This window comes from Pteropus medius, unplaced genomic scaffold (assembly GCF_902729225.1).
Source record: "Pteropus medius unplaced genomic scaffold, Ma_sr-lr_union100, whole genome shotgun sequence".
Lineage (NCBI taxonomy): Eukaryota > Metazoa > Chordata > Mammalia > Chiroptera > Pteropodidae > Pteropus > Pteropus medius.
This window is the reverse complement of record NW_024354499.1, coordinates 13,311,025-13,330,658: the sequence shown is the minus strand read 5'-3', so window position 1 is coordinate 13,330,658 and position 19,634 is coordinate 13,311,025. Positions and strand designations below refer to the sequence as shown.

Here is a 19,634-nt window from a genome sequence, read left to right as displayed (position 1 = left end):
TATTACCAGTCTTTCAATTAGCCATATGGATCAATCAAATACAATTGGAAATCCAGAAATAAATTCATACATCTATGGTCAAATGATTTACAACAAAAGTGTAAGAGCATTCAATGGGGAAGGAATTGTCTCTTCAACAAATGCTAGGAAACTAGATAACCAAATAAATAAATAAAGCTAGAGACTTACCTCATACCATATACAAAATAAAGTCAGAATGGATCAAATAACTAAACGTAAGAGTTCAGACTATAAAGTTTTTAGAAAAAACCTAGGAGTAAATATTTGGATTTGATGATAAAGTTTTAGATATGTCACTAAAAGCACAATGATAGAAAAAAAAGACACATTGGACTTCAAAATTAAAACTTTTTTGTATATCAAGAGATAATGTCAAAAAAGTTAAAAGGCGATCTATAGCATGGGTATTTTCAAGTCATATCTCTGACATGGGTCTACTATCTGTAACTATAAGGAATTATAACTCAAAAACAGAAAGATAAACAGCACAATGAATAAATGAGCAAAAGACTTGAATAGACATTTTTTCAACCATAAACAAATGGCCAATATGTACATGAGAAGATGTTCAGCATCACGAGTGATTATGGAAATGCAAGTAAAAACAAAATGAGAAAACATTTCATACTAGAGTATGGCTAGAATAAAAGAACATGGAAAATAACAAGCATTAGTAAGAATATGCAGAAATTAAAACTTGCACACATTGCTAGTGGGAATGTAAAATCTTGCAGCTGTTGTGGAAAATAGCTTGAAGTTTCCTCAATATGTTAAACATAGAATTATCATTTGACTATAAATTTCTCTCTTAGGTATATACCTAAGTGAATTGTAAACAAGTGTTCAAAAAAAACTTGTTTGTAGATATTTTAGCAATATTATTCATAATACCCCCAAATAGAAGCAATCTATCTGTCCATCAATTTATGAACAGGTAAAAAATATGTATTCAATGGAATATTATTTAGTCATAAAGCAGAATGAAGTTCTGATGCATGCTACTACATTGATTCACTTTGGAAACATTATGTTAAGTGAGAGAAGTCATACACAAAGTTCACGTTATAATTACATAGCTATACTATGTCTAAATTAGGCCTATCTGTAGACACAGAAGGAGATTAGTGATTTCCAGTATCTGAGAGGGGGTAGTGGTGTGTGATTGCTTCATGGCTACAGTGTTTTTTGGGGGGGTTGTTGAAAATGTTCTGGAATTATATGGTGGCAATAATTGCACAACATTGTGAATGTACTAAACACCACTAAATTGTACATGTTTTAATGGTTACAATGGTGAATTTTATGTGTGAATTTTATCTCAGCTTTAGAAGATTGGCAATCTTGTGAAGAGTGGTGTGACAGGGACGTACTGCCACAGCTGGACAAATGGTCCTCCTGCTGGCCTGTATTACATTTTCCTTCCCAGTAATGAAAAATCTACCACTGAAATGTACACCAAAATTAATGACTATAAGTCTACAGCCATGCCACCCAGAATGCGCCTAATTTCGTCTGATCTCAGAAGCTAAGCAGAGTAGGGCCTGGTTAGTACTTGGATGGGAGACCACCTAAGAATAGCAGGTGCTGTAGGTATTAAAAAAATTAATAACTATGACTTTGAAATTAGCTTCTACTAATGATACATTTTATCAGGAGAAAGAGAGAAAAACCCAAGTGGATTAATTAGACCTTTAATGTAGTTTATAAAACTAAAATCTCCTTTGGTATTACTACAGACTTTATAGTTGGCTAAGTATTTTCATAGGCAATATTAGGAGGCAGGGGAAGAGAAAAGGAAGAATGAGGAATTCAGAGCCAGATAATCTACAGTTTGAACTCACTGCATGTGCATGTAGCCCTAGTTTTGTCATTTGTAGAAAGGGGACAGACAGTGCTATGATTTAATGAATGACAAGGGCCATGACAATTACTGCTATTATTGTTTTTGTCTATGTTTACTTGCATGGCAACCTTTGGAACTAGGCAGCTTGCTTTTTCTTAATTCTAATTTTATTGACGTCAACATTAAAAATGTAAAGAGGATATTGTCCAAGTCTATGTAGCCTGTAATTGGAAGATCTGAGACTTTGGTTTACAGCTTAGTCTTATCCTTTCTGTCTTCCTGTAGAACCCACAGCATTCTCTACTTGAGACTAATAAAGCCCCAGGTCAACAGCACACATTTTGTTGGATACAATGCCCTGAAAGCTTTTTTTATAAATGAGGGATACTGCCCTGAAAATATTTCTTATTAATCTGGTAAACAAGGCTGTGCAACTCAAGACATCTTAAAGTTCTCTCTCTCTTCTCTTTTCTCCCTTCTCCCTTCTCTCTCTGGCCTAGATCTTGTTTCAACCTAGGCCGACTCTTTGGAGTGTCCTAAGTGAACATATGCTGTATTATGACCAATAAGAGTGAGACTATGTAACCAGGGGAGCTGGTAGTTGCCTGAAGATCAGCACGGGCTCCTGGTACTAAACTCCCTCAAGGTGGCGCTGTGCTCCAGGAAGGTCCTGAGATGGGACACATCACAGTGGAAAACGACATCGACTGTTTTACCAAATAGGTTTTGCTGCTTTCAAAATGGTATCAAAGGTAGGTTCTGCCCCATCTCTGCTGACATTATCATTCTGTTGCAGTGACAGCTTGCAATGATGACCCAGGATCTATAGTAAAAAGAATTTTGGCTCAAAAGTAAGGTTTAAGTCTGACTCTGTAGTTATTTCCCTGAGTGGTCTAAGGTCTGTACTGGCTTAACATCTGATATGTGTCTTGCTCTAATGTGTGATGCTAATCTTGGGACCTAAGGCAATGTCTTAAAACTTGGGGAGTTATTTTGATGCCCTTAGTTTATTTGTGAAAATAAGCATGTATACAATATGATACCCAAGATCAATTACAGGCTTTATATTCTGAGGCATGATCATGCATTGATATATTTCCATATTTTTTTTTACAGTTTCAACACCATTTCAATCAATTTGACATATTGTAGGAGGAGAATTTAAGATAATTATTTAAAAATGTTTTTGTATTTTCTTGATTCTAAAAAAATGTCTATGATATTAGAAAATATCATTGTTTTGTTAACAACTCTTCCAGGAAAAAAATTTACACTAAAAATTAATAAAAAAAAATTATCCAGTAAGCCAACATCATCTATTTACACAAAAAATATCATTAATAATTTTAATATCATATCCTAGAATCCAAAATTTTTTAGTATCTAAGATTTCTTTACATTCAAGTTCTAAAATGAACTCATTTTTGATTCTTGACTGTTTTGCATGGCATCATGGGGACATACTGCTTTTTTAGTTGATTGTGATTGTGACCCATTTTTCATACCAGAAAAATTCTTGTGGTAAGATGATGAAGATTGAGATTTTATTTACATTTCTAATTTGAATAAAATAATAGTTTTTTTTTTCCTAAATTGAAATATTTATCACTGAAAATAGAGGCCACTGAGATCTTTTGACAGATTTCAATGCCGTTCTATTTCTCTTTCTCTGTGTGAAGAGTAGGTCATGTCAGTCTCTCCAGTCCTGCAAATGTTCGATCTGCTCTGAAAGGTCTGACAGTTACAATGGCCTTTAACTGCAATACCTGGCATGTGTCTGGAAACAATTTTATAAGTGTTTTAATGACAAAAGATTCCATAGTGTCAGGTGTCTTTTCTTCCTAAGTTCTATGAAATATTTGGTTTTTGCTTCATAAAATATTTTGTGAGTTGGTTATTCTTCCAGTGACACTAATTTGCTTTCTTTTTACAAATTTTGGTAAAATATTTTCAGTGATGATGAAATGCAAATCTAAGTTATAATTCAATTGTACATGGTGATTGTTGTGCAAATAACTGAATTCAAGCAATAATCTCAGAAGCAGATACCTTTGTCACATGTCACGATTAACGCGTGCTTGGCACTGAGGCCTACATTAACATAAATATTTTTTTCCAGGATTGGCAAGATTATTTTTATAGGAACTTGAAGACACATGTAAGTTCGAGTATATTTATGATATGAGGGAAAGAGTGTTTTAAAATTTAAAAAAACTATAAGTATGAAAGTGTGCATGTATAGAATATGTTTATTGCTTATTAATATTATTAAAACAAACAATGTCTTAACCATTATGTGGAAGCTTATCTTGAAAAAGGAGTGAGAGTTATTAATGGGGCAAGGCTCTCTCCAGGCAAATGGTGAGATATTCAGTTTGTCTCTGGTAGCTGCCTTCTTGCTACATATTTCTTCTCTCAAGTAATGTTCCACAAGTTTAGTGGTTCACTTTCTAACTCATGCAATACACAACTACCCACAAAATCTGTGTAGAACTAAACTTGGAATCAAATAGATTCAGAACTCAGTAGTTGAAACATATATATAATTAGTGTATTTCCTTTTAAGATTTATTCTTGGTTAGTATCCATTTTTAGTTTTCCAATATGCTGTTCCTACACTAAACACTTATTCTCAATCTTGGAAAAAGTTGGAATGAACTGAAAAAGCAAGACATGTAATTGAAAGTTCAAGGAGAAAACCAAAGGCAAGGTAGATGAAATATATAATATCATGGACTTAAAGGAGAATCGCCACATTATATGTCTGGTAGTCCCTGTCTTCCCAGGCTCAGGCAATATCTCACCTTTTACTCACAATTTTTGAGTTTCCACTAAATATAATTTTAAGATGCCTAAAAGCACAGCTACAGTTTACATTTAGTCCTTTAAAAGGAGAAGAGAAATTACTTCGTTTTCTGAGTGATAGATGCCAGGCTAATTAACCTCTCACAAAAAGTGGTTTGAAAGTAGATGAGGTAGAATTTATAACAAAACAATTTTGGAATGGCAGAAATGACAAGGTGAGTATTTAAAGTAATTATTGACAAAAAAGCTGTTACTCTTGATTAAAATAAAAACTGTTTAGTTTGTTCATAGTTTTATTTTCCAGTAACAGGTATTTCCTAAAGCAAATAGCTAATTACTCCACCCCTGATTTCAGCATTGTTCAGCAAAAACAAACCAAGAAAACATGGCTTCATGGCTTGTTTCAGAATTGTAAGCAGAATAGACAGAAGAGAGGAACTTAACTTCAGTTCTCAGTACCAAAACATAATTTAGTTTTGAAAATTATCATGCAAATAGACAAGACACATATTTAACTCTCCAGTGCCTAACAATAGTTCCTTGCACAGTGAGGATGACTGGTGAAAAAATATTAAATCTTACTATATGATTTTGATTTTTAATCCAAAAGAATTTAATTAGCTGAAAACAGTGATCATTTGTTCCATCATCTTGATTTTCAGTTAAAGCATTTCTGAATGAAATTAAATGCGCAGTACCTTAATTTACTACATAACAATTTTTCTGTTTTATTCTGGAGTTTATTGGTAAATGTTCCTTCTACTATCCTGGGTCTGCTTTCTTGTTATCTCTTTCTCTTTGAAATGGAAGCATTGTAGCTCCACTCATGATAACACCAATAAAAGAAACCAATACTCTTCTATAGCATACAAAGCTCCCCACGAACGGGTTGCTTACAGGTAAAGATAGGGAGGTACCACTAGCTTAACCTATTCATGTTGCAATCTGAAATACTAATCTCCTAGACATCTTCATTTCCTCTTCAGATCTCCTTGCTAAACTCCCAATTTAAAGAGAAAAAAAATCTATTTTTCATATTTCTAAGTGGAAATTCTCAACTGATTGTTGATAAACTGGGCACTGTGGCTGTCAGCAACAGATGTTATAAAACCCCAGGAAATGTTTTTTATCTCACATGTCAATTGGCTTTGCCTTGAATAAGCTGCACTTTTAACAGCAGGTTGTCCTTCTTTTTTGGCTGTCTTTAGTAATACATTCTCTCCCTCCCCACTCCATAAAAGCCCCACTCTCTCTAAAATGTGCCCTCACACATTTCTGCTACAGAACAGGAAGAATGAATCCCAAGGTGTTACTTTTACAAATGAAAAGACTAAGGCAAGCCTGGAATGAGACAAAATACCTGAAGGATATGTTCAAAATAATTAAGGTAAAAAAAAATACTGGAGGGCTTGAACTGAGGATCCCATGCCAAGTCAAATTTAAGATGAACTTCGGGTCACGGCATGAATGAAAGTTTCTTGTCTACCACAGATTCTTAAGGCAGGGAACAGCTTGCTCATATAATTGTATAACTCATAATTATATAAATGAATGAGCAGAAAGAAAAGCAGGCAGATGCATGGAAAGAAAGTTCTGGTAGATATTAGATAATTGAGGTTTAAAATTAGGCCTCAGAAAATGCTCCAAGCAATAGCTAAGATTTCTCCTAGAGATGCTAAATGTACACGGAGAAATAACAGCCAAATCGTCCGGCATTTTCAGGGAGGCTTTGATTTCTCATTTCACAGACCAAAACTGAGAATATTTGTTAGTTTGTGAGCCAAGTTTCTTGCTTTCCCTGATCCTCAGTTTTCTTGTCTATATAATGAAAGTCATAATAGACCAGCAGTCCTTACATAAGGATTGTAAAAACACATGAAACATTACATGGGAAAATAATTTTGAGGTATAAAACATGCTCAACATATTTCATCTGTTGAATTCTGTTTCTGACATTATGAAACTAGGTTATTTTAAAATAACTCACTAAATGAGAATGACTAGAAGAGCTGGGTTATTTTTTAAAAAAATATTATTTTAGTGTTAGCAAGCCATCAGGCACAAAGAAACTAAGATATATGGACTCACGTTCTGATAGAGGAGAGAAGACTATAGAGATAATTAGATTCTGGTTTGTTTATATTTAGTTGCTTAAGTCATTCTTCATTTCCTAAAATGTTATCTAAGAGACTGAGTCACGAAATAGAACATTCAGTAATCTCACATAAAAAAGAATTCAGGGGCCACCAAAATAGAGATATCTTAATAAACGTCTTGGGATTTTAGTTGGAACCATAAATATCTACGTTCTATGTATTAGTATTCTATTGCTGATGTTAAAAATTACCACAAACTTAATGCCTTGAAATATATAAAAATTATATTATTTTGCTATTGTGGATGCCAGAAATTCCAAATGTGTCTCATTGGGCTAAAATCAAGGAATTCCTTTCTGGAGGCTCTAGAGGAGAACCTTTTTTGATTGTCTGCTTGCCTTGTCTAGTTCCGAGTTGTGGTCCACACTTCTTGGTTTGCGGTTCTCTTCCATCTTTCAAGCCAGCAGTAATTGAGTCAGTCTTTTATACACTGTATCACTCTGACACTAAGTCTTCTGCCTTCCTCTTCTACTATAAGGAAACTTGTAATTAGATCGATCCTATCCAGACAATCTCTTCTTATCTTAAGGTCTGTTGATTAACAACTGTAATTGTCCTCAGCCATGAATATAACATAATCGGTTTCCAAGCACATCTTTGGGGGCCATTATTCTGGTGACCATACTATAGGAGCATACGTGGACTATAATTAAATAATACCTTACAGGAAATAAGCAAAGATATGAATAGTATGAATCTCTGACTGAAGTTAGGAGATTTGGGATTGTTAATTCTCCTAACTGTGCTTCATGTAAGGAGCAAAATTAAATTTTCTCTGAAGGAAGAGAACAATATCAAGACCCTCAAGATCTCTAAATTTTTAAAATTATTTGTCAGCCCGTCAAAATAATGGGGCTTGTAGAGGATAATACTCGAGCAAACAACACATGCAATATTAGGCAATAAAAACAGATTAATGTGGGATAAGACCTTAGTGTTATCACGTATCAGGTTTAAAATAACTATAATTAATAGATTCACAAATATTAAAAAAAAGACAAGTTATAAAAATAGTCAAAGGATATCTAAAGAATACAATTTCTAGAATTAAGAACTTATTGAATATGTGTTCCAGTTATTAATTTTTTGACTCTTAGTTCTAATTCACTTTTTTGGAGACTGATCTGTGATAATGAAGATGAGTTTTATAAATACTTCTCTTTTGCAAGTCAGCACCTTTTGAGTGCTGAATAGACACTAGAAAAGGGAATGTCCACTCTTCCTGGCTTTAGGGCAGATCATGCTAGATTCCAGAAGAGTGAGGTTGTTTTTTTTTCTCTCCACGTCTTGGCCTGTGCAGTTTCCCCAGTGCTAAGTGTGGCACCTCTCACAAGGGGAAATAGCAGTAGATCTGGGGGCCCTTGCCTAAGTTGCTAGCCTGACAGTTTCTTCTTAGCCCTATCCATGCCCATGCCAGAGCCAATGTAGTGATGGCCATCTAGCGAGCCGATTGCCTTGTCTTCACCTCTCATGTTACTCCAGTCCAAGCTGACACAGGAGTACATTAGGTTCCTGCAGAAGGAGACCTCTGCAGCTTCCTGTTCCAGGGGTGCAGTTTGCCCTCACTCTCTGTACATGCTCATCTGTCAGCCTGTGTTCCACACAGTTGTTTCTGTTTGCCCTGTGGAGGAGTTAACCACTCTCATAGAGCAATCAAGTGAATTTATTCTCCTTCCAGTGGGTTTTAGCCACACCAATTCCAATGGAGTCTGAATCTCTGAATCTCCATTCCAAATTTGCCTTTCCTTAGGCACCCTCTCTGAGCTCCAGGGAACATTTACAATTTTCTTTTCATCTTTATAGTTACTCTCCTATCATAGCTTAATAATTCCTTATGTTAAATAGCATTATTTAAATTGCTATGTAGTTTCTGTCTCCTGATTAGTCACAGACTGATTCAGTGTATTTAATGCCAGATTAGACATTTTTAGAAAAAGAATTAGAGCGTTAAATGACAGGTCAGAAAAAAGTGTCCAGTTTGAAGAGAGAAATAAATGTTTTTTTAAAAAGAATATAATTGAAGGGACTCAGAAGGCAACAAGAGAGATAAAGGGTAAGAATAAATATTGGAAGTGATAATTACTTAGAATTGTAATAGCAAAGAAAGATAACAAGCAAAGATTCAAAAAACATTGTAGAATTCAAACAAAATGAATACAAAGAAAACCATACTAAGGTAAAACTATTATAATGTTGTAATGAAAAAACAAAGAGGAATTCATAAAAACAGTCCAAAAATACATGTCATAATACTGTTGAAGAAGCAAGAAAACTGAGAATTTACAACAGAAAAAAAAAGGAATTCTAAAGACAATTGGAGTTTTACCTTTAAAAAACTTTTAAAATTTTTGAAAGACATTTTCAGCAAAACTAAAACTGAGAATATTTGTTAGCAAAAAAATATAAAGTAAATGAAATAAAAATACAGAAAAAAATTGAGGCAAGAAACACATAATCTTAAGTGGAAGAAGGGAGATACATAATTAAAATAAAGATGAAATGATTCCAGAAATATGTACATAGACTATTTAAAATAGAAATAGGTGGATAGACAGTAATCTGGTAGATAGATGGACAAATAGACTATGTAAGTAGGTGGACAGATAGGTAGGTAGGTAGATAGATAGATAGATAGATAGATAGATAGATAGATAGATAGATGGATAGATAGACAGACAGATAGAATTCAACTTAAAGACAATACCACAGAACGTTGGAACGAAGGCACATAAATTGTTCTGATATCCTTACATTGTCTCGTTAGGGGTAAAATTATGTTATGTCAGATCTCAACAAGCCAAGAGTGTATGTTATAATTTCTAGTGTAAAAAAAACATTTGGTAAAAGTACATATCAATAAAAGCTAGCCAAAAAAATCCATCTTAAAACTTAAAAAAATTGATGAAAAAAAGGAAAAAGGAATATTGAACAAGATTCTAAATAAAAAATAAATAATAATATGGTTGGTTAAAAATGTAACAGTAATTATATTCAATACAGTCTCAATGCCTGATTACTAAACTGTAAGTAAGGGAAAAGAAAGGGAACCAAACACCTGCCCAACAGCAATTGTACTGAGAAAACTTGTAACATCTCAAACACAGTTTGCAGTCCCTTTCACCATACAAGATGCCTTCAGTTACAAGAGATGAGAGTGAGGTGAGTGTACACCATTTCAGCTCAGGAATAGTACTTCCTTCATCTGTCACTTACTTTTTATATGTATTGGGAGTGCATGTGAATTCATCAATGAGACTTTCACAATATTCTGATACCAGGTAAATTGACTTGATATGTCATATAGTTAAATTTCAACATTAATCTCAAATGATTACATCTCAAGAGCAGTATCATGAAAAGGTCATATTCCCAGATATCTCTGTTGACTGGCTTTTAGTTCTTTATTCATACCAGACAAAAACTAATCAAAATAAATCAGTTTTCACTACTGCTGTAAAAAATAAACTTTACGGCAAGAAATACATTTCACGATGATAAATGAGTCAATTTATGAGAAATATATTACACCTCTAAATGGGTATATACCTAATAACATCTGTAAAGTGAAAGTAAGTAGAGTCATAGTCAGAAATAAGTAGAGACATAGTCAAATCCATGATTATGTTAGAATATTGTAATAACTTGTCTTCATGCTTAGTAGAATAAAGAGAGATAAACAATCACGAATAGCATAGAATATCTAAACAAAAATTAAAAAAAATTTGACTTAATTGACATATATAGAATAAACTGTAGTCTAGATATATTAATTAATTGCTCTTAAAATTTACCCAAACTGATAATATTCTGATCCACAAAGCAAGGAATTATGTTCTTTGATCACAATGGATTTAAGATATAGATTAATGCAAAAAATGATTATTAGAAAATCTTCCTAGAAAGATAGTTAACAAATGGTCTATAAAATTGTCTGGAGGCAAAAAGATACCTGAGGATTTGATTCTTTCTCCAGTCTTCTTTGTAATACTAACTCAGAAATTGTTTACCAGATTTAAGATAAATTTGAATCCTCTGAGGTTAATATTACATTGAACCAAAGTCCTCTACTTGGTTAATAAAATTGTTTATTGAGTAAACTATAAGTGAAGAGTAACCTTAATTGGGAAGATGAGAGATTAGAAAGATAATTCTGATCCAGCAATCCATCTTCCGGGTATCTACCCAAAAAATTTAAAACATTTATTCCTAAAGATATATGAACCCTGATGTTCTTTGCAGCATTATTCATGGTGGCCAAGACATAGAAACAACTGAAATGTCCTTTGACAAATGACTGGATAAAGAAGATGTATATATTCCAATTGTATATATACTGGAATATATAAACAGATTGTTAGTTATATCCACTGCAAATGTCTGGAATATATACAATATACTGGAATATATACAATTGGAAAATCACTCAGCCATAAGAAAAGATGAAATACTGTCATTTGCTACAACATAGATGGATCTTGAGATTTTTATACGAAGCAAACTAAGTCAGACTGAAAAAGTTGAAAACTGTATGATATCACTCATATATGGGATATAAAACTGGAAGCAACAAATGAAGAAGACAAAAAAAGTCATAGACACAGACAACAGTTTAGTAGCTACCAGAGGAAAAGGAGGAAGGGGGAGGTAGGTAATAAGGGTAAAGGTGGTCAAATATATGGTGATGGAAGGAAATTTAACCTGGGTAGTAAACACAGAATGTAATATACAGATTGAATTGTAAACTTGAAATCTATATAATTTTATTAACCAATGTCACTCCAATAAATTTAATTAAAAAATTAATTTCAAAAAGGTAACATAGGTGAATGTCTTTATGAACTTCAGGTACAGAAATATTTAATAATTAGGACACAGAAAGCACCAACCAGGAAAGGAATGTTAATACTTTGGACTTTACTAAGAACTTGTGTTTACCAAACAACATTGAAAGTGTTAATCCAGAATATAAAAAAGACATTTGCAATGGATATAACTAACAATCTGTTTATATAGAGCTTATTTAAAGAACTTCTACATATCAATAAACAAAAAAGAGAGAGAAAAGAAAATCTTAGGAAAAAAATAGACAAAAGACTCGATCAGGTACTCTAGATAAGATATTCCAATCAATAAACATGAAAAGCTGCTCAACCTTATTAGAATTTAACAAAATGAGAATTAAAAACCGTAAAAGATGCCAGTAAGCCAGATAACAACTCTTGAAATGGATGAACTTTAAAAGACTGACATATTTGGTTCTGGTGAGGTTACAGAATACCTAGAATTCTCAAACTCTGTTGGAGGGATTATATATTGGTACAAGTCCTTTGGAAATCTTTTATTTGCCAGTGAAAAGCAAAGCAGAATAAATGTGAACATAATATCCACAAATTCTATTGCTAGGTAGTTAGCAGCAGAAATGCATCCCAGAGACAAGGCCATAGAAGCATTGCTTATATTAACCTGAAATTGGGAACAATCCAAAGGGCCATGAGTAGTAGAATGGATAAACAGATTGTGGAATATTTATTTAATGTAATATTATAACAAATTAATATGAAGAATCTACAGTTTTACTCAATAAAGATGAATCTCATTCCATAACTTTGAATAATTGTCTAATTCTATTAGTTTATATTTAAAAATAGGCAAAAAGTCTTTGATAGAGTTCAGGACAGTGTTTGCCTTTTGGCTATCAGGTAGAGGTAGATATTAGAAAGATATAAGGGTGGCTATGTCTTGGGTGCTGGTTATATCCTATGTCTGTGTTTGGGTTACACAAATGTGTTTCCATTTTAATAATTTATTTTGATATATATTTGTGATTTGGGGGCTTTTTCAATGTATATTATGCCTCAATAAAATAATTAAATATACATATACAGTTGACCTTAGAACAATGCAAGGGTTAGAAGCACAGACCTCCCATGCTGCTGAAATTTTGAGTATAACTGCTATCTAGATCTCACCTCAGATTCTGGAGGTGAGGCCTGGTTGTCTGAGTAGCCTTTTGAACCTTTTGGTTTTCCCAGAAAAAAGAAAGCGAAGTCTGTTCATCTCTACTGGTCCCTGTCTCATCCTGCAAATCCATATAATGCTGAGTCATGAGCTGTTGCATAATGACTTGATGAATTAATCAGAGTAAGCAGACATTAAACTGGGAAAGTAATTGAATGGAGATAGAAAGGTAATTTTATGTAGGCTAAAGAAAGAGAACACTTCAGTAACAGCAAAGAAGTTTGAAGATTTTCGTGGGGGCGGGAGTGTTCAGAATATGTTCCTGAAGAATGAAGATGTATAGGACTGAAAACTCACTGGTTCAATAACACTTATGAAAAAGTATTTCCCAAGTTGTTAATCTCAAGAAAGCAGGAATTTGTTCACTAAGTACAATAGTCCCCCCTTATTTGTGATTTTGCTTCAGTTACCAGAGGTCAACCACGGTCTGAAAATGTTAAATGGAAAATTCCAAAAGTAAACAATTCATAAATTTTAAATTGTGCACCATTCTGAGTAGCATGATGAAGTCTCATGCCATCCTACTTCATCTCACTCAGTAAGTGAATCATACTTGTGCAGTGTATCCCCACCGTATACACTACCTTTCAGTTAGTCACTTAGTAGATGTCTTGTTTTTCATTTTGGTCACTGCAGTATTGTAATGCTTGTGTTCATATAACCCTTATTTTATTTAATAATGGTCTCAAAGATCAATAGTAGTGATGCTGGAAATTCAGACATGACAAAGAGGAGCCATAGAGTACTTCCTTTCAGTGAAAAGCTATTTGTGTATAAGGGGAAAAACATAGTATATATAGGGTTGGGTACTATCTGTGGTTTCAGACATCCACTGGGGGTCTTAGAACATAATCCCTGTGTGTAAGGGTACGACTATTGTGTCTTTTTTCCCCCTAATAGACCATCCCAGATTTATCTTCATGAATTTGTCTAACATGTTTTAAATGTTTCCATTTCTAATTTATCTGTATATCAAAATGGAAATACTAGGTTTTGTGACTGTTGAAAAACAAATGGCATCTGAAACTTCATTGAGAAAATCAGTTATTTCTGATCCTTTAAATTATAAATGAAATTCTCAGAACTGTGAACATCACTTCATCAGCAGTACATCAGCCCAGCTGGACGAATAACATTAAACGTAGAGTGAATAATGAAAGTGTTGTTACCCAGAAAACAGTAACAAGGGGAATTCATCACCCATGCTAGGGAATGTATCCAGAAATCTTCCTTGGGACTCAACTGACATGGAAAACAGGTAAATCCCTTAGCACGAACGCTATGTCACAAAACCAACACCCTCACCAGCAGCTGTATGTATCTCACATATGCAACAACAGGAGCCATTTGTAAGAGATGAAAAGACACCATTACTCTTTTCTGCTGAGTAATGAATGTCATCAGGCAGATTTGTCATCCCTCAGTGAAAGAAACTTCTCTTGCATTTTATAGATTTGGATGTCCAAGAAACTGTCATTTCTATTTGGACAGATGGAGAAACTAGAAGAACTGGGGAGATAATACTTAGGTGGAAGGTATTAGGTTTGTTCCTTCAGAAAACTTCAAAATAGATGCTGCTAAGTAGGCCACAAAAGTAGTTCCTTGCCAAAATAGTTCTGCCAAATTTAACATAGATTAACAACTACTGAAGAGGCTTAAAAAAACTAAAGACCTCATGCCCTTAATAAAGTTACTCCAAAAGGGAATATAGAGCATACAGAACTGGATTTTGACACAAGATAGAATTAAAGTAGTAGATCTATATATATGGTTGAGATTGATATAGTTTTAAAGAAGTAAACTAATTTTTTTAAAAAGGTGGCGTGTAAAATATTTAAGACACTGGGATGTGGGATTAGGCAACTATAGGTTTAATACATGGACAATTAATGCATGAGAAATTAATTTTTCGGCTTAGAGAAGCTTCTGCCTCAAAATACCCCTTTCTTTGCAGAACTTGCTTCTGGGAAGATTGGTATCTTGGTATCATGGCCAAGCAAACTCACTGGTGGAAAGTGATTAATTGAACCCTGAATCTCTTTCTTTTTGAAATTCAATGTTATAGAACTTTTCAGGGTGGATAAGTTTAATTGGCAGGAAAAAACATGAAAGAACTATAAAAGTATAAAAACAATCCTAAAAATACATCAAACATTCAATAATGTTTTTTCATGATTTGTGTGGAAATGAATCACATCGTATAGATTAAATTCCCCCCAAATTCAAATGACTTTAATGAAATAAAAGAGAATAGTACATGATACAGATATAGGCTCCAAAAAAAAAAAGACCCACAAAGATTTTCTCATGAAAGAAGGGGAATTGGTATTGTTGACAGAACTGCAGCACCAAGGGCCAGAAGAATGTGGGGCAGTGGTTGGATTAAGAACAGTGTGTGGCTGAGATGACTCTCTCTGAAGTCTCAGCCACTCGAATTGGCAGAAGAGCTCTGGGAGTAGTAACTGAGAGATTAACATGTAATGCTGAGTGCTAGCATTGAAGACCTAAACGTGGGCTTCTTCTCTGTCCACTGCAGGATTCTGGGCCAGCTGAGGTGTGATTAAAGTAGTGAAAAAAGAAAGAACACATTTTATAGAATTAGTTTTCAACAGTGACTCTGTGGTACTGTGTCCACTAGAGCAGGGGTTCCCAGCCCCAGGCCTGCAGACCGATACCAGTCCATGGTCTGTTAGGAACTGGCCTGTACTGCTGGAAGTGAGTAGTGGGTGAGAGAGCAAAGCTTCATTTGTATTTGCAGCTGCTCCCCAGTGCTAGCATCACTGCCCAGCTCTACCTCAGATCATCAGGCATTCGGTTCTCATGGGAGCACTGGTCCCTGGTGCCAAAAAGTTTGGGGACTGTTGCAGTAGAGAAAGAGCCAGGTATGGATGTGAGATAAAGATCTACTTTCCCAAATCAACTGGAGGAAGCTAACCTTTGGAAGAAAGGATTCTGAAACTTGTTTTCTGTGTGTGTGTGTGTGTGTGTGTGTGTGTGTGTGTACTCAGTGAAAAGGCATTCGACCCTGTATGATACAGGCATGTTTTGGCTGATGAAATGGTGTTTAATGAGAGAAAAAGTAGTGGCTATTACATACATGTGTACACACTAAATTTCACTTTATATTACACTTTTACATATATAATCTCATCTAATTTATGTAACATTATCTCATTTTACAATGATGAGGCCTAGGCCCAAGTAATAGAGGAAGTTAATGGCCAGGGAGAGAGGATGGGACTGGAATCTGCTTATCAAAATTCAGTGGTCTAACTTCATCTTAGCATTATGCAAACCTAAACAGATTATCCCTGTGTCCAATTTCCAAAAGAGTTGCCTGTTGTCATTAGAATAAATTATAAAATATACAAGAAAGATTAGCACCTTGACAGATGCTCCAGGCTCATGTTTGGCTACTCTCCCACTCTTCTCTTCTCAGGTACACTGGCCTTCACTAGGACTCTCAAATATACAGTCCCCAACCATCTTATACTCCTTCATGTAACTTAGTATACTTAGGTTTATTATTAATTACCAGTAATTTTTATTTAATATCTGATTCCCCAACTAGACTGTAAGTTCTGTGTTGATAATCCCACATCTATTTGCTTAGTTAGCTCGGTACATCACAGTATCAGGCACACAGGAAGTTCTTGCTATATGTTTTTTTAATTATACATTAACTTAAAACTAATAATAAGTCATCTTCCTAAGACCTTGTATAGCTGCCACTCTTATGACATCTTTCTAATTCTGCACAGATTATATCCCATTGTCTTTGATTAGCCTGTGTAACATTATTCCAAATCCATTTCAAGATGAGGATGGTTCTCTCTCCCTCTTCTCAACTCCTCTTACATTTGCTGTTAGAATTACACAATCAGCATTTTATTGCATTCATTCGTTTTTTAAAAATACATGTATTTCATGAATATATTTTCTTTTACTTCAATAAAATTTAAGATATTTTTAAGTCAACGGCCATGCTACCCTGAACAAGCCCAATCTGGTCTGATTTCTGAAGCTAAGCAGGGTCGGGCCTAGTTAGTACTTGGATGGAAGGCCACCTAGGAAGACCAGGTGCTGTAGGCATAAAAAAAAAAATAAGGAATTATAAACTGACAAGGTCTTTGTAATCCGTGAGGTCAACCAAGGGTTTCCTCATCTAAAAAAAAAAAGATATTTTTAAAAGAAATTATTTTTTTCCTCCCATTTCTTTACAGAGCCTAATGTCTACTGGGCATCTTCGATGTGATGAATAACAACTTGCTGACATTGATTTGGAAGACACTGAAGAGAAGACTGAAGTTAGGGGACAAAGGTTTTTAATAGAGCACGTGGTCAGGAGTTGATCAAAGAGAGGGCTTAGGAAGAAAGTCTTTTTTTTCTTTTCTTTTTTTAAGAGGCTGGTAAACATTTCAAAACATAAACGAGTAAATAACAAAGTAGGTGTTTGTCTTTCATGATGTATACATGAGAAATATACTGACAAAAGTCTGAAAACTAGCAAGAAAGTCAAGGTTAATAGGAGATGTATTTTTTGAGAACTGCAAACAGTATTCACAGAAGTTTTAATTTAATCTCATAAAAAAGCGACACAGAAAGGGAAGCGAAACCCATTGGAATTTAAATCGCTCACAATCATCTGTGTTGGCCTCTTTTATTCAAATATTTTTGGAGATGTTAAACTGATAAGAATAGATACTACACTTGATGTTACCCAAAAGGCTGAGAAGCGATTTTTTTGGAGGTTTTAAACATCGAATTTAATCAATCCAACAGTACAAAAATTGTAAATCTGATAGAAAGAGAACAATTGAATAGACTTTCTTCTTTCTACATGAATAGAACTTGTGGACTGAGGAAAACTTTGTTCCCTATTCATTATGTGTCATAAATCTATAGAACTGAATAACCTTGTTCTGAAAATTTTTTCCAGACATTGAACCTGAGGCTCTTAATCTCAAAATCTTGTGTCCCAACCTGTGTTAACCTTATAGGTTTGCTTTTTTTCTTACTAAACTGTGAATTCTGGGGCCTCCCCATTTTTTTTTGCATGCTAATCTGTTATGTCGTGTCTGGCTTTAATAAGGAACTTATTTAAAAGTGAAAGAATAAATGAATAAATGCAGGAAGATGCTATTGTGAACAATATTTTTTAAATTATATTTGGCAAAACATGAAAATCCCTCAGCTACAGTTCAGGGAAATGTATATTTAAAAAACTTATTTATTTAAATTAGTTTCAAGTAGACAGTGCATTGGTTAGACATCTATATAGTTCATAAAACGACCCCTCCAATTGCTCCTTCCTCTCCTGGCCCTCCACCTAGCCAACATATTAGTACTAACTGCATTTCCTATGCTGTGCTCCCCAGCCCCGTGACCAACTATTAACTACTAAATTGTACTTCTTTAACCCTTCAACCCCATTCTTCCAGCCCTCCAACCCCCATCCCCTCTGTCCGTCACCAAATTGTCCTCTATATTTGTGAGTCTGTTTTTGATTAGTTTGTTCTTTTTATTCCTTAAATTCCACATAGAAGTGAAATCATGTGGTATTTCTCTTTCTCTGTCTGACTTATTTCACTCAGCATAATGACCTCTAGGTCCATCCATGTCATTGCAAATGGTAGGACTGCAAATTGGTACAGCCACTGTGGAAAACGATATGGAGGTTTCTCAAAGAACTAAAAATGGTTATACCTTTTGGCCCAGCAATTGCACTTCTAGGTATTTATCTAAAAAAATCAAAACAATAATTTGTAAAGATCTATGCATCCCAATATTCATGGCAGCACAATTTACAATAGCCAAGATACAGAAGCAACCTAAATGCCCATCAACAGATGATTAAATAAAGAAATTATGGTTCATATATACGATGGAATATTACTCAGTCATTAAAAAAAAGGGAAATGCATTTTTAAATAGACTTGACCTAACTAGAAACAAAGATAATGAACTCCCTGCTTCAACATATTTCCACAATCAACCTTTTCTTTGTTTATTTCAGCTTTGGGTTAAGACATTGCTGGTTCTTGTTAAAGTGTTAACGTGGTAGCTGAGAATAAATAATACATTAAACTAATATCAGCTACATGAATTAGTGTCTCAGATATACTAGGAAAATTGATTGAAAGATGAAAACAGATAAGTTTTAAAAGAGACAAAGGGAATTATGGTTCTGGGTTTATCCTATGGGAGGCAAAGGTTTATGATCACTGCAAGGCAAGCAAATCATTGTTGAAAGGAATAGAGATGAAAAAGGCCAAAACACTGGACCCACAACAGATTAATTCAATAGTGTGACTAAGTTTTGATTCCATATTGGTTTAGAAAACTTTGCTGTGATATGGGAGGGAATCAGAAATGACAAGAGGAACAGAAGGGTCACTGCAGTGGCACAAAAATATATTTTTTCTCTCTGAAGCCTGAAATAAGCTACTCCACACAATTATTTCACCATGTATAAACCTGTTTGGGAGCTAGTACTTAAATCATATGCATACAGTATTTAGAGTCAGTGTTGGGGCCGGGCAGGAGCATGGGTTATGCCAATCTGGTAATCCTTGCTCTCTTCTTAAAATAGCGATGAGTCTTTCTTTGGTTTTATTTTTTTCTCTTAATTCTGTTTCCTCCCACATGCCAAATCAAAGTTTACACTATCTCATTACTGTTTCTCATTTAATGTAGTTAAATCCGTGGCTGTTTATCAGTTATACTATGTTTATCAGCAACTATAAAATACATTTTCTCAGAAATGTTGAGTGGGAGTGTTGGGACCCAGG

At 34.3% G+C, this 19,634-nt stretch overlaps 1 long non-coding RNA gene, 1 other non-coding gene and 1 pseudogene across 3 annotated transcripts in view; 2 read left to right on the top strand and 1 right to left on the bottom strand.

The window, feature by feature from the left end:
• The window catches only part of LOC120594510 (uncharacterized), a 31,607-nt gene extending 13,812 nt beyond the window's left edge, over positions 1-17,795 (top strand). The window contains exons 3-5 of one of the 2 annotated variants that reach the window (XR_005650586.1): positions 2,365-2,616; positions 3,984-4,022; positions 17,067-17,795. This is a non-coding gene — a long non-coding RNA (uncharacterized LOC120594510). The remainder of the gene's footprint in view (positions 1-2,364; positions 2,617-3,983; positions 4,023-17,066) is intronic. The other variant, XR_005650587.1, reaches the window with a different exon arrangement.
• Positions 1,496-1,614, top strand: LOC120594636 (uncharacterized; annotated as a pseudogene).
• LOC120594719 (U2 spliceosomal RNA) lies at positions 17,395-17,583 on the bottom strand. Its single transcript, XR_005650666.1, has one exon. It is a non-coding gene; the product is annotated as a U2 spliceosomal RNA (small nuclear RNA).
• Positions 17,796-19,634: the final 1,839 nt, after the last annotated feature.